Source organism: Anopheles funestus, chromosome 3RL (assembly GCF_943734845.2).
Source record: "Anopheles funestus chromosome 3RL, idAnoFuneDA-416_04, whole genome shotgun sequence".
NCBI classification, from domain to species: domain Eukaryota; kingdom Metazoa; phylum Arthropoda; class Insecta; order Diptera; family Culicidae; genus Anopheles; species Anopheles funestus.
This window is the reverse complement of record NC_064599.1, coordinates 28801797-28818717: the sequence shown is the minus strand read 5'-3', so window position 1 is coordinate 28818717 and position 16921 is coordinate 28801797. Positions and strand designations below refer to the sequence as shown.

The window sequence follows — 16921 nt, the reverse complement described above, 5'->3', positions numbered from 1 at the left end:
ACTAATCTGACATCTGTCAAACGAGGAGTTGGCTGTCAGATTTGAAAATGACAGAAACATGAACGTCAAACCATGTCGTTATAAAAATACGTAGATTCTTTTTGAATTTCGTGAGGTATGTGGGATAATGTATATGATCTGATACCGCTTCCGACTGTGAGGAATTTTTATTAAAAAAAGTCACCCAACAGCGTTACTTTGTCGTAAAAGGACAATAGATCGATCCGCGTATCGTACGATGACTTCTCGACCTGGAGTCGTCGTTTACAACAGTTCGCTTATATTGGTGAAGCATAACATATAATCCATAAATATTGTCATGAAATTGGAACGTACGAAAGGATGTATATTTGTTTGGGGCTTGAGATCTATTTTTGGTAATGCTTCAAGGACGGGTACGGACCATAATTGGTTTAAACGTTACAAACGAAAATAGGGGGAAGTACCATTACTACCTGGAACAGTTCTTCATTTAAACATTCCTTTTTTTTTGCTAGTGCCGTTCACGTTTTGTTGGACATAAAATGAATACAAAGGAGTGGATAGGTGGTTTACTGACAGCAATACAGCAACATTAAATATCTAGAAACAAATTTTTATATGTTTCTCTTTATCAAAATTATCTTCATTCAGCGCATTATTCATTCATGTGTATTCAATTTACGCGAAAAAGTGAAAAAAAATGTAGAAACTTCATCATCATCACAAAAGACGAAGGAAAATTGCTTGCCAGCAAACATTTACCCGCACTGGTACAGGGAGTGATAATTATCAATGAAATTTACGAACCAAACCGTTCGTATATATAGGCGTGAACAGTACGTACCGAAAAAAAATACGAGCAAAAACTGCCAACCAGCGAGTAAAGAAGCATCGGCCAAAAATCGGTACGGATAAGATGGACTTCCTGTTGTGCGAGTGTGCGATCGGAAAATTGGGTAAAATTGGCCACGAGATCCTTCCCTGCCGCGTAAGGAAAGGTTTTTTTGGAAATCAACGCGTGTGTGCCTGTGTATGTGTGTGTACGTACAGGGAGGAAGTGGAGGAGTGTGTGTTTGTGTGTGCGAATTACCGGGGGAATGTGCTACACCATTGCAGGGTATTGTATGAATGAATGAATGGATGCTTTCTTCTTGATCTTGCTGCAAATACTCTTTGCTACGATTTGCTAGTGTCGTGCCTGGTGCTAGATGACAAACGCATGCTTTGTGCTCTAGCTCGCTCACCCCTCAAATACGATGGGATCTCTTTCGTTTCGCACCACCCGAAAATCTTCTCTATACTCTCTCACACACTTTTTCTCTCTTTATATGTGTAAGGAAAGTCTATGTTTTTGCTCAATGAGAGTGAGAATGAGCTAATAAGATTGAGAATAAATGTTTTATTTATTTATTTCTCATCTCATGTTTTGTGGCCATCAAAATAGAATAGTTTAATATTTTCTAGACAATATAAATGTATTTATCTTTTCTCTTGTCAACTTTATAAGAATTATATATTCGTTGTAAATTATAACTAAACTCCATTTTCTCCTCTATTCTTCAACATTGCTCAGTATTGCTCTGCTTTGCTCATATTCGTACCTTTTATCACGTTGACCGAGTCTCATCTACACTCAACATATTCTCGAGCCAGAAAAGCATACACTCTTCACTCGCTACCACTTATTGCTCACTGGCCAATCCTTCAAACTATTGATAATAAAATTACACACCTGTATGAGTGATTTTACCCCGCTGTGTTTAAGTGCAAGAGAGCGCGTGAATGTTCCCAAGTCTCCCCGGGCCTAACACAGTAGCGGCCCCAAGTGGTATTGAGTAGATTTTCGCGCTCTTTCTCTATTTTCCGTTTCAAATACAATCCGAAACCCCGTTCACACGGATACATTTGCATGCCTACATCCGCTCACTCGGTGTGGACCTGTGTGCGTTCCAGTCACAAAACCGAACCGTTCCTGCGTACTAGACAAGCGTTTCGTTAAGTTTTTCACCCCCGCTGCTTGCATTGTCTCCTGGACCCGGTTGCAAGCGTTTGTTTTTTTTTTTTGGAATGGAAACTGAACGAAACTTTCACTCTTCCCTGATGTTTGGTCCAGCAGGCGTTGCTCGTGCCGTCTCTGTTCAGCCTGGCCAGCGTTCGTCGATGACGTGTACACGGCGTGGTCCATGTTGCGTTTCATCCTTCCGCGTGGTAGCCGCGCACAGACAAAACGCTGCATGTGAGACCACATTTCGCACCAACGTGTTTGAGGCAAGATATGCGATGTAGACGCGTTGCCAACCTTGTGCGCTAGCCGCCAGTCGCCAGGCTGCTTGCGTGATGGTGAAGATGTAAAAATGTAAACAAAAATCCATCAACCCGTCCCGCCCGCCCGGTAGACTGGCAGACAGGATGGCAGGCGGGCACGCTCTGAACCCGCAGGTTCGGGACTGCGGACGACAACCGTACCGCAGGGATAGGGACAGATGGTGTCGTGTTAGGTTTTTGGGTTTGGCGTGCGCGCCTGTCAGCCGACGGTTTCATTCGCTGGTTACCGTTCTAAGCGTGCGGTTCTGTTCTCGGTTTCGGGTCGCCTTTGACACTACGAAGGGTTTGTAAGGGCCTACCGTGGAAGTCGATCGTGAACGTTTGCGATATTACGATATTCTGTTCTCGTGTTTTTTAAAATGAAAACAACATGAAAAGTGTTGTATCAAGCACATTATAGTGAAGTTCGTTACACACTTGAATGGTTGATCGACGTGCTAATATATCTCTAATTTAAAATGCGCATTTTGTTAAAGTGATTGTGCGAAATAAAAAAAAGTAATACATGCCCTTTCGAAAAATTTTATCGTAATTTAAAGTAAACATCAACCACCACTAAACACAATTGTTCCAAAAACAAAATACCTACTACAAATGGTGCTCACGTGGTTTTAAAGTGATCATAAGAATTTTAAAGCATACCAAAGTGATTTATTTTCGGTGATACAATAGCGTTTCCGTATATTTGAACGCGTAAAGCAAATAAATCAACACGCACGCAACATCGATCATGTTTCCCAGCTTTTACCGAGATAGTTCGTCGGCGCGTTAATGTATGAAATCGTGAAGTACTGCTTAAGAAAGATCGTTATGATCGGAATGAAATTTTGTTGAAACCCAAAAAAAACAACCCCCTTCCGTGCGCGTATGTTTAAGCACACAGAAATATTTTGCGGAATAGTGTTTTTCTTCTTCTGCTGCGTACGGCTCGCTCGTACACACGTTATGAACGTAGGAATAGAACGATTTGCATTGGAAACTACGCCTCTGTACGCGGGAGAAAAATCCATTGCGATCGCGTTCTATCGATCAACGAATCATTTTGCACACACATAAACCCGATCGCCTATCGCCTAGGCGCAGGTCATGGTGAGATTGATCGTGATAATGTTTATTACCGAAGGTATCGTGGTAGAGCAACCTTTCTACTGCTCGCACAAACGGAACGAACGGTGCAAGATCGTAGGAAAAGATCAATTGAGTTACAAACGCTACCCGCCGGAATGCGGGCATTTGAATAGTGGAGCGCGCGCGTACGTGTCTTAAGTTCGCGGTTGCCCAACCCGGGAAGGTGGAAACGCATGGAAGTGGGTTTACAAACATACCCTCTTGGTTGTTTCCTTTTCCGATATTTTGCGACTAAATAGCCAGACACGCGCACACCCGACGAGAGTGTTGGAAGTGGTGTGTAATGTGATTTGGATTAAGTTTAACATTTCAATCATTAACTACAATCATTTGGAATTTGTAATTTATTTTGTTTTATTCGGCTAAAGCAATGCGCTTGATCAGTGCAATTCATATGAATTTTCAACTAATTGAATCACAATGGAGACGCCTGGTCATTTTGCGTGGAAGTGGAAATATTAATTTAGTGGTTTATGATAACTTCCATTAGAATTTTTAATGGATTTTAGTTTTTGGGGGTTTATTCAATGCTATTTTTCCATACAAATAGCCAAATAAGCCCATGTATTTCAGATTAGAAAATTTTCCTAATAACAGTTTCGATCAGCTACTAGACAAATATTAAAACAAACCATTTTTGTAGAAGGTCTCAAACAGGCTATGGAAACAACAATGAAATCACAAAAATTTAACAATTTTAAGCTTTTCATACAAATATAATACAAACTTTTACTTGTGCTGTAAACATTCGTCTGTGCATTTATATTATTCAGTTATTTTCGTGCGTTTGTTATGCTTTGTTACTTGGTTATTTCAAACTTCAAAGGTATCCTTGCATCATATTATATATATGCATCATTATATATATATTAGCAGGTTGCAATTCTGCGCTCTATTGTGCTTGATGTTTTGACAGATATGGTCTCACCATGTTAGTTTTCTAACTTAAGGTAGTCGTAGACCATTAAATTCATAATGGAGACGCCTGGTCGTTTACACAAAAGGGAAATATGATTTTATTAAACTGATTCTATTTTGTTGGCTACAAAACTAGAACGGCACTAATTTTATTGAGATTTTACCAACAAAGAACGACCCATGCGAACCATACACGTGAAGCTAAATAAAATTCTTTCTTCATGGAGACGCCTGGTACTTTACAATACCTTTTCCCAAAGTTTTCTTCTTACTCTTTGAAGTGCATAAAGCCACTTTTTACTGTGCATGTTTGCATTGCGAATGACAAAAACTACTTAAAACCAACCATGCCACAAACTTTTATACCACTACGTCATATAAATAGCTAGACTGGTTGGTATGTTTTATGAGCAAATTGAAATGACATCCCATGGAAACGCAATAATCTTGCTTCATCGTACTTGGTACAAGTGTGTGCATCAGAAGGCGCAGATACGTTGTGTAGGAAAAAAAACTCCCCTTTAATAAACGCTTTTTCATAGTTTTATGAGCCTAGCGCGACAACCGTTTGGGAGCGTCATGTGCAGTGTAAACCAATCTTGCAGCCATCATCGCCGACTTTCAATCACCGTTTCCGTTTGCTCAAATCAATCACCGTGATTGAGCTGTTTGAGCAAAAAAAAGGGTTCCCCCTTCTACTATAATAACACCGTGTTACCGGTCGATAGTGAATGTTGACGTACGTTTCTTCATTTTGTACCCATTGTGGACGAGGACGATAGTTAAAGTGGTTAATTTATCAACTGCCTTGCGTTTCCGGTAGCATTCGAAAGGTTTCGTTACACGAGAATGGTGGACGATTCGTTTTTTTTTTCTTTTTGCTGCATCGTTTCGCATACATGTCATCGAAGCCTCTGGGTGACATAATCGATTAAGGCAAGTGTCATATGCCACACCAGACATTGGCAACTCTATGGGCCAAGTTGTGCTGCGGCTCGGTACATCGTTCACAGTTTCACAGCGTAGGACATCCTCGGTGCAACGAGAAAAAAAGTCGAACCATAGACTCGTGCAACACATGCAACTAATCAACAAGTAGTGCATCTGGGATGGTAACCTTGCAAACACCACCCATCATGTACGCTAGTGCCATGATCGTCAATCAGCCGGAAGTCGACACTAAGCCAGGGAGGCAGAAGAGGGAGGGTATAAGGGGTTCGTTTCTTGTTTCTTCTAATTTTATCGTACACACCACATGTGCAGCCCTCGCTACAAAACAAACCAAAACTCCAGACCACACATGCGTTTTTGCATGTGCAAGTGTATGGTGCACTTTTCGTGATTCCACGTGCGATAGACGATAGGCGCGTATGGGGTAAGAAGTAGTTTGCTGCACTAAATTTATACTCATTTTCGAGGTCTAGTTTAATGCACCACGGAAGGGAAGGGCGTTGTTTTTTTGTACGAATGGGATTTCAATATCATTCAATCGCCACATTTCGTGTTTGCAGCTGTAACTGTTGCGCTGTGGAAATTCATTTGGAGAAGTGTAAGGAAAGTTGTAAAAGTTTCTTTTGTTTTCTTTTATTGCACACGACATGTAATCATTCCGACTGGGTTTTTTGAGTCAATGCTATTTAAAATTTTAAATGCATCATTACATACAAAGTCTTCTCTTTTTTAGCAGTTTAACTCATTTTTGCACCCACATTGGTCTAAGCTAATGTGTTTTTTTTCTATCGTAATCTATTTGAATTATTTATTTCAAATAAATCCATTAATCCTTCCTGCTCTATTCTATTACCCGGCGCACGCAAAAAAAAATACACAAATCGCAAACAAAAGAAAATCACCAAATCGAAAATCGTGGAAATAAAATTGTGCGTATGTACAGGGACACCATCTTCCCAGGGGCCGAGAGAGAGAGAGAGAAAAAAAAGGTAAACGGAACACGAACATCTGTCATAAAACCTTGATGGTGACAGTTTTTCGGACGCCAATCGTCATCTACCGCTGGTTCATAACGATATTTTATCGATTGTGTGCCGTTATGATGGTTGCGATTGTGCTTCCCGTTTGTATCTGGTGTGGTGTTTTTGTTGTTGTTTTGTGTGTGCGTTTTTTTTTCTTTTTGGGAAACGTTGTCTCACTATCGCAACCATGATCCACGATATTAATGTGCTACCCTCTATCGTCCAAATTTTATATCACCTCACCATTTAAGCGTTTCCCAATGCACACACGTGGACCGATGAGGGGGAGGGGGGCAAGGGCTAGAGGTGAAGCAGTGGTGGAAGAATGGAAGAAAAATTCCCAAACCCTTGGGTTCGAGGCGCCAGGAAGGTGCCGCTAACGATGATGACGATTTTTCGTAATGCTTGCTAGAACGATGAATTAAGCTTTGTAATGTAATGGAGGATTTTTTCTTTCGTCCTATTTCTCTTTCTGTTTTTTTTCTTCTTTTCTTTTTCTCTTTTGTTGTTTTCTTTTTTGCTTAATAACGGCTTTGCACACTTTACGAAACAAACAAACGGGGCGGCAACGTATATTGCCGAACCAAGTATGTATGTACTATGAGACGTGGATTGTTAGTGGAAAGTATTTAATGCTTCTCTAATGGTTTAGTGGCGTTACAAATGGTAGCCGTAGTAAGCATCTTTTGGAAGAAGAAAAAAAAGACAGATAAAAGAAGCAGAAGAAACGCTAAAGGAAGTAAAAACTTGCCATAGACCTTGAGAATAGTGAACGTACACAAAAGCAGGCACAAACAGAAAAAAATAAACCTTCAACCCAATCCCATCCACAAACAACTAGTCAGTAAACAAAAAAACAAACAGTACAAACAGAGTGTGCAACAACAAAACCGAAAAACTAAAGTCCAACCCGAAATCTTCTGGTATTGCTTTGTTTTTGTTTTTCTTTCCGTTTTGTTTCCGCCGTGTTTTTCATTGGTAAAACTATTTTACTCGCTTCGCTGGAAAGCATAAAAAGTTTTGCACAAAAAAAAAGAACTCACACACACACACACACACACACACACACACATAAAAAGGTCAAGAACGATCCAAAGTGACATCATTCATTTGCACAGTGAAATGGCACAATGGTGCAGATACACTGGTACAGATAGTGAATGAATCGTTCGGTGTGTAACTTTATTGAAGCATTGAAAACGTTTGTACGATTGCCAAGATGGTGTTTTTAAATTATTGCATGCTATGCTCACCGAAGAAAAAACTTTCACTTCTTGTGATTTTCAGCATGTAATTAATTTAACAATAGAAGGTTTACTGTATATACAATTTACAAAAATTGGACTTGGTTTATTTTTGTTGTTTATTTGTTTGTTTTCAAACTTTGATTTATTTATTTATTTTTTGTTTGTTTTTCTTTAAATTTATTTATTTATTTTTTATCGTATTTAATTATTTATTTTTTATTTTATTTTGTCGTATTAAACTTTATTAATATCAACAAGTTTTTTTTATCTAAACTTTATCTAATGCTAACATACTTAGATAATAGTTATACTCAAATTATAGATTAACTAGCGACCCCTTCAGTACTTCTGTTATAATGTCACTGTATCCGCGTATCCTTGAAAGGTGCAAACTAAAATAGCTTATGGTGTGATGTTTGTTGAATGCTTTATTGCATTCATCATCCCTTTTTCCATTCATCATTCCCTATTCCTTCATCGCTGCATTTTAAAATGCATTACCAACAACGCCACGTTCACGATGTTGCGCATGTAAATATGATGGTTAACATGGGTGAAGTTATCATTGAAGTTGCAATTTTGTCGTTCATTTGTCACAAGCACAAAGTAGATACAGGACAAGACAAAAACCCTAGCTAGCAAGTGTTTTGTAACTGCTTAGTATTCAGTTTTGTTGCATCGTTTGTGAAGCAGCAAAGATGAATAGCATCATTTGCATGGCCAGTATGCTTTATCTTCATCTATGAAAAGCTTTGTCTTTTGTTTTTTTTCTTTCTTTCTTTCACTCTACATCATTGAAGATGAAGTGTGAAAATGTCCTGTTGATATTCAAGTATGATAGTACTATGATTTTCCGATTATCTTCTTGCACCGAATAGTAAGAAATATTTATTTATATTTTATATAATTATTATACAAAATATAGTAATATATTTAAAAGATACTAAAATTCAATATAATATAACAATTCATTTCGAATGTTCTATACTGTGCGTTTAAGATTACATCTTCTGCCTTATTAAAGCATTCTCACATATGAGGATTAAACCGAAGGAGTTAAAATTTCCTAAGCTCTCTACATAGAATACAAAGAATAGTAATTAATGGAACGTACATAATACGGGCAATGAATTATGCTTAACCGAAACCAATGGCGTCTGTATCTTTTTTGCCTTTGAAAGATGGTTCCAGGGTGCATGGGATTGACACCTACGGTCGAAGTCTTCAAGCAAAACTTCCTTTCTCTAGGAAAATATTTTTCGTGCCGAATCCTTTCATCCCTTTCAGCGCAATACACACTGGCTACAATTAATGCTTAAGCCTTCATGCAAGAAGTAAGGGATTAATATTGCCCCAAAAGCTCACCCCTAGAAAAGGTGTCTAACTTCACCCGACAGTGAGTGATTGAAAAGGCGTCCCAATGCTAATCCATCCTAACACGCCCCATACACATGAGCGCTGATGATAAAATAGGAACTGGGTACGTTGTTTCGGTGTGCGGTATGAACTGCTCGGATGCTAATTACATTTCGCTCACCGTACGTTAGCAGTTCTCGGTGCACCGTTTGCTGCAAGCTTCAAACCTGTCGGACCAATGTTGGTCCTAGGCAACTACTATCCACACTATAACCGTCCCGTTCATCGTGTGAACAATGTTTAAAGTTGAATTGAATTAAATACTATCATTTCTGCTAACCTTTCGCCCTACAGTGGCTTGTTTGGCCGGCTTGCGATGTGTTAATAAATGACCCATTTTGCTGGAATGCAACCGTTTTTCCCCTTTTTCCACCGCTGACAGCAAAACCCTTTTTTGCAGATGGTTCGCAACCCGGCTGCAATGATGTTGTCACCCGTACGGATACGTTGTTAGTAACACCTGTCTTGTTCGTGGCCGACACAGGCACGAGGAGTATAGCTGCCGAGCAAATCACAGCATTGGCCGTCGCTCAGGAAGTGCAATTCAATTAAAAATTAATTTTAAAATCTCATCGTTCCGCATCGTCTGCAGGGATTGAACAACTGAACCGAAAGCGCAAAAAGGGAAAGCGAGAGAGAGAAAGAGAGAGCGAGAGAGAAAAAGACGATGGTCTCTGCACTACTACTGACCTGACCTTCAAGTTGATTGGTATGGATGTGTCCAATATGGATGTTTCCCATGGTTTCATTTTCTTTATTTAGTTTTTCCATTTTTTTCTCACTATATCACGTAAGAAAAATAAATACATTGAGCACATCATTTAACTTTTTATACGATTTCCAATATGTTACAACTTCTAGTTCATCGCTCCATTTTATTGGACTAATAGAGGGGCATTTTAAGCGCGCCGAATGGTCAAACTGGTATTGCACTACTCAACAACACGTATGGTTTGGGTTCAAATCTTGACCGTAACCAACCTCGGTTGAACGCAGCATTCTGATTTTATCCGATGCATTAATTTTTTTCTAATAGATATTTCACCAAATAAGTGAATTTTCTTTTAAAATAAATGTAAGTTTCTTGTATTTGAATTCATGCCTTTTACATAAAGACTAATAGTAGATGCACTAGTAACGCAGGCCTTGTTCTCCCAAAAATACAAATAAATAAACAAAAACAAATAAGGTTTTATTAAAATGCCTCAATCGAACCTGTCAGCGAAGTGTGGCATCAGTTCGGTTTACTTTAATATCTCCATCCCTAACCTAAATCATGTGTCCAGTAACACAACCACAGCAATCCCTTCCACGTTCCGTGCTCGTGTGCTTCCCATCACACTTGAGCATGAATTCCCCGAAGGACGTACTGGACGATCCAGTTCGTCCATTCCGTGGCGCACTGCACCACCACCACCACCACCACCACTCAGTGAGCCCATTCAACGAAGCGTGTGTGATTATCGAGATGACTGACACTGATGCCCTTACAGCAAAGTAGGGAGAAATGGCAAGAAAAATAGATCAATCCGTTTCGGCGAGCATAAGCAAACCACCACCACGGTCTAACCCATTTCAAAACTGCCGACGAGTGACGAGATGAACGTATGGATTCAGGGGCTTTCTTTACCACCGGGAGACCGAGACGGAACCCGGGGCGTAAAAGGGCACTGGTTGGTTGGCTTTGTAAAGAGCCAAAAGCTGGCACGTACCATCGCGATTAGCTTCGAGGAGAAATTGTCATTCTTCCGTAAGGTTGAACCCGTGTGTACCCGGCTGGTTTTGAGGCTTCTCAGCGATTCGTTCCTTCGTTCGTTTGATTTACCGTGGGCGCTAAACGTTCGGAATCATTTTACAAACCTCCCATTTTGGAGCGGTGCGATGGGTTGATTGTTTGCTATTTTTATTTATTTTCACTTTTTACAGCTTAAATGTGCTTGCTTCTCCATGTTGTTGTTTGCCTCGTAGTGCTGGAATAATAAAATATACCAAATGAGCGTAAAGAATGATCGTGTGAAGCGATGCTCACGAAAGCTAAAGTTGAATTTTTCGCTGAAGACAAGCGCTGTTGTAAGGATATATTTTCGTTGACTCACTGGTGCGATTCTAATGGCTTCTCAACCATTTCTTAAGACGTACCGAAGGTCCTCTTCAGATTGTCTGAAATGCGTTAGCGAAAAACCGCTTTGTATCCGTGCGCTGCTCATCAGGTTGCCGATTGCGGATCGGTTCGTGGTTGATTGATGAAAGAAAACTCCTTTATTAGCGCTGTTGATGCCACAAAACGGCCTTCGCTGCCTGCTGATGAGACCAACGATGACAAACATTATGGAGCTTCTTTTGCTTTGTTGTTTGTTGTGCGAAATAAACAACCATCGGTCACACACACACGCACAAACCAAAGGGTGGAAGAAACAACCACCCCGTGGATAACTTTTATCCAAAAATGGTCTCTTTCCAAAGTGTTTTTATGTATGTTTCTATTTTCATCCTGCCACACATTAAACCAGTTTGGCACCTTATACCAGCAACAATTCCCCCTTTTTATTCGCCCAAATAACCATCGGAAACTTCAGGGTTGGTTCGGTTGAATGACTGGATTGAAAAGTGCTTTAAATAATTGACTGTGGGTGGAAAATTGTTACCCTTTGGCCTTTTCGATTTTTTTGGGAGTGTAAGTCGTGTGGGTGTCTGGCACTGGTTGTGGAGCACTGATAAGGATGTGCTACCAGTTGGGAGGGACCACGTTCCTATATGGAAACCCGTTTTATACGTTGCATCTATGGTTACACACAGCGTTAATGAGCTATTTTGCTTTGCAAAAACCTTAGCCACAGTTCAAGGCAGGGTGTAATATGTTAACTACCAGTTTACTTATATTTGATTTTTGAGAGCAATATTTGTGACAAATGGTTTATTTAAATTATGATTTTTGTAGCTTAAAAATAGGAATAATAAAATTTCGATAACGACCTTTTACTTATAAAAAAATTTTAAAATCGTGATATTCTTCTTCAGCATCCTGGTCACGGCACCAATGCTTTCGATGACATAAATCATTAATATTGCATAGTTCATTAAACAATTAAAGCATAATTTTTATAGCTAAAAAAGTCATTTAATTATAATAATTTGATGTCGACCATTGCTTTATACAAATTAATTAAAACCGTAACATTCTTACATCATACTGTTGCAGTATAAATTCATAAGCTATTTTTGCTTTGAGCCATACAAATTCTCAACAACAAAGTCTCAACACCAATTGCATTTATTATGCAGAAGAATACAACACCCCAAAGGCACACCGGTGGTAAATTTAAACTTTACATCCCTTCGTTTTTTTTTGCTCACACACGTACCCCATCGCTAAACCATTACCTTCAACATCAACCATTAATTAAACCGAACCGAAGTGTTCAGTTTCGAGAGCTGCAGGGCATTGTAATGACGCTTTTAAACCACTTTCATGTCCCACAAATCGCAATGTTCTTGTTGGCTGGTTTTTTTATTTCTCCTTCCTTCCTTCCACCCAATTTCACATTGTTCTTTTGCCTCGCCCAACATGTGTGGATTGATGTGTGTACCCAGGCTGTCTGGGTGTGTGTGTTATATTTCTTTTGAAGTAAAAAAAACAGCCCCCCTTGCCAACCATCAGTTCTGCTTGTTCCGTAGCAGTGAAGAAACATTCAAACGGCAACGAGAAGGAATGGAATCATTTCCACACAACTTTCCACGCCGTGTGCGGGGACATATAAGCGTAACATGAACGTGGCAACAAAAGGACATTAGCGATAGGAATTGGCTGCCACGCTTCAATGCACTTAACCTACCCTAAGGACAATTGTTTATCCAGCTAAATAAAGGCTAACCCAGTGCAAATAGATTCAACAACCTCCGGTACCACCGAAGGGGCCCGTACAACATTCCACGCCGAAAGGTCGGGACTTATGTTGGTGTGTATGTGTGTGTGTGTGCTTTTCGCAAAAGTGCCACCACGGTTGACTGCCGGCCCGCTTACCGGTGCCGCTTTGTGGGTCAAGGAAGCGCAAAAGCAACCCTCCCTCCCACTCAAGGAACAATAATAACAGCTTCTCCATTACTTGAAGGTAGAAGCAAAATGAATAAAACAACAAATGAAACTTCAACACCGGAAGCGAGAGTTTTCCGTCCGCTCGCTGGCATCCGTGCCTGCTGCACAAGTTGCACAAAAGCTGGCAAGATGGTGGTGGCACATTTGTCCTTTGTTTTTGTGCGGTGTAGCCATTGTTGTTGATGGGGTTTTTTTTCCTTTTTTGATTCTGTTTGCTCCTCACGGAAAGGTAATTCGTTTGCATATCCCCAAGGAAAGAACGGTTGGAACGGAGGATGACGGTTCGGAACCGTTTACGACATTGGTCGTATATACGCCAAAGGTTCGATAATGTGCACCTTCACTGTATGGTTCCGGGATCTAGGTTTTTTTGTCTTCATTACTCGAGCCATGTCAATCGAAAAGACTTTCACTCGGGTAAGAGGTTTGGCTTGCGCTGTTCGTACCAATACCATTCCGTGTCCTATTTCGAACCGACCCGTAGGACACAGACGCTGTTGCATGCCCGAGGGTCTACCGAATGGGTGTCCTGGCCTGGCCCACTCACTCTCGTTCGACACGCGCTGTCATCGATCTGGAGGGCTGTAAGGAAAATTGATACAAATTGAACGGAACGCCGGACGGCCGGGTCTGCATAACTCGTTGCCGGGCAGTGGATTTGATTGTCCTTTTTGTTGCTGTACGTTTCGGATGGATAAAAATCATTGAAGTTGGTTGGTTTAGTGATTGCTTTCATCTTATCTAGTGCGATGGTAGTATGTTTTGCCATCACAGTTCGTTCAGCGTACTAATGAATATTTTATTTTTTCTAACATTTCAAAACTATGGGAATTGAAATAATCTTTATGTTTTTTTTTTAATTTCGTAATTTTTATTCTAAAAAAAATCTAAAAAAATTCTTTTAATCACTTTTGATTGAAAAAAATACTCAATTTTTCTAAAGTTTTTTTAGAGAATTTTCAGAAACAAATAATTGACGAAAATATTTACATTTGAGCTTCTGAGCGTGTCCCTTTAAAGTCTTTTGATGACGGTTAGCCATTGTTCAAGATTGATTCAATGACTCAAGATCGATCGAATTGCGATTTGATATGATATTTTAAACAAAACCTTCATCATTATTCTATGTCAAATGCATTCAATTTCCTTCTATGAAATTTAAAATCATTGTTTTGCTTCTTCTTAATTAATCAACATTGAAACAAAATCATTAACATAACGTGTAAGATCACTGGCAATAATTTTTTTTTACAATGTATAAGATCATTTTATAGTATCACTGTACTGCTACAGTCTCCTTTACATTCAAATGGCAATACACACACATGTACTGGCCAGTATGTATTCGGCTCGCCTTCCCAAACGATCCGTTTGGCACTTCCATCAAAACAAACCCATTAAAACTTTATTATCACCAGCACCGGTGCCGGAAAAGGGCGGTCCCGAAAGCAAAACGCAAAAAAGAACACCATGTGGCCCGGACTCTTTACTTGACCAACCGTGCACAACAACCCCCCCCCCCGAAACGTGTACCAAAATAATGTGCACACATTTGTGGCCAACTACTAATAACCACTGTTGCTGCCGGACGTCGTTCAAGATTCGCCACAAAACGTGTGCTGGCGATGCATCCATCGCCATCCGTTGCGTCGTGCTTGCCACCCTCCCTATGTCTGTGTGACAGCGGCGTAAGGGAAGCGTACGATACTGACATCATCAACGCCATCCGGGGGAAAACCCATCATCAAAGTAATTAACCTCAAATATGATGCGCCCGATTCACGTATCACAAATCGTTGGAGCAGACTGAAAGAGGGAGTGGTAGCTGGGTGGCATATGGGGAAGGATGAAATTCGGTCCGTTACGAGATGTTCCTCGATCGGTTAGGAAAGGATGTTCCAATAAGTGTCCTTTTAGGTGTCAGTGGTATAAGAGATTCCCAGTGATTCAGTGATAACAGGCAACAAGGATAAAAAAAAGTTCCCTCGGATAGCAACTTTTGGTGGTGTGATAAGGAATATAGTGTCCAGTAAGATGTCACTCAACTGACATATTTAACACCTATCTTGACAGATAAAAACGATCGGCTTGACAGATGGGCAAAACAGATTATTATTTCGGTAACAAAATGTGGATAATAATTTATTCCCAGATACATAAATAATCTAGCAAAAGTAACTTAATATTATAATCAAGTTGCTAAATTTTATGATGATTTGTTCGCTATATATTTCATCCCTGGTGGACAGTGTCCGGACAACCGTTCACAGATGCATAGTGATTATACTTGAAAGGAGTGTTCTAAGGAAAAATCAACATGTATATACACACGTCTCACACGAGTCAGGGCTCACATGCTATCCGTACCGGAAGTTGCCTGTGTAGACAATCATTAAATTGTCACTAATACATGCAGCATACGTTTCCTGTTCCGCACCTAACGTTTCGCCGGTCAGCAAACTGGCCGAAACGGTGTTGATTCGAGGCAGCAAAATTTTGTTTGGCTAATTTTATTCATGTACACGAGTGGTGTCATTAGAGGCCAGTCGAACGTGGTCGTTCGTCGTACAATCGTCGGATTAGAGTCGGACGTTGTGCCACAAGAAGATTAGAGCACTTGGACCTGGACCGTAAATTATTTGATTATACCGATTCGGTACGGTACTAGAGATAGATCGTTTGTTGTTCGACATTTTTTTGTTGTTGATTCTAATTATTGTGAGAGTTTTTTTTGACAATAAAAATTTTTTGCGTGAAAATATTGTTTTTTTTCGGTAACATTGTTGACATAGAGCGCAACATAGAAATAAACTATATTGAGCGGTATGCTAGCGGCCATAGCTTCAACCCCAGCTAATTCAGACCAAAAATTTAATAGATCGAATGCCATCTACGAAAACATGGCCAAACGAGATGATATTGACCAATTTCTTAAACAAACGATGATCAAACTGTGTAGTTGGTGGGACTGGAAGGAAATCGTTTATTATGAGTTGCTTCCGTACAGATAACCACTAAATTCATGTCTCTACTGTCTCTACGAGGTAGATATTGGCCTGCAATGGTTAATATTAAACAATAGAGAAGAGGTGTTCAACCAGCAGGAGTCTTCGAGATGAGACTCAGATATTTAATGATTCGCGGGAAACTCAGGGAGTTTGCTTGGGGAATTTGATTGCATGCACCATATAGTCCGGATCGGGTACTAGTATTCCTTCCTTGATAATAAGGAATTAGGATCAAGAAAGGATTGTGAAAATCAATTACTAGAGCTTTTCCCCAATAAGGATCAAGAAATTTATGTGAGAAGCATTTAGAGATGTGCAAAGTGAGTAAGAGTGAGATAGTGAGTTGAAACGATGTATTGAACGAGTTTCGTTCACTCATCACGAGGAGTTTTAGCGACTCTTTTTTCACTGACTCAATCATGAGTGTAGCCGTGGTGAGTCGAGTTGCCAAAAAAGAGTAAATACGTGAGTTGAAACGAAAATGTGCGAGTGCATTGAAACAAAATCAGTTGAAACGAAACGTTTGATACACATGAGTTGAAACGGAATACATGTGTACAATACCCAAACTAGCCAAATGAATATACTTCTCACTCTGCCTAAAGGGCCGATTACATTATGTACTTTTGCTTGGTTTTTACCATGGTAGAATGTGTCAAAATAACTTCAAACTGCACTATTTGACAGAAAACACCATGGCTCATGTGTAATCGCAATCTTGGAACAAAGTTGGTTTTTTCTATGCTACCACACGGTGACAGAATCTACACAGGACAAACCGAATGTTTTTTACCATGCCTTGGTAGAATCTGTCAAATCGAGTTTGACACA

The 16921-nt window shown here is 39.9% G+C and overlaps 1 protein-coding gene across 1 annotated transcript in view; it reads left to right on the top strand.

Annotated features, from left to right (window-relative positions):
* LOC125767589 (regulator of G-protein signaling 17) overlaps nt 1-16921 on the top strand; it is a 29748-nt gene that overhangs the window by 7111 nt on the left and 5716 nt on the right. The gene's annotated exons all lie outside the window — the stretch shown is intronic.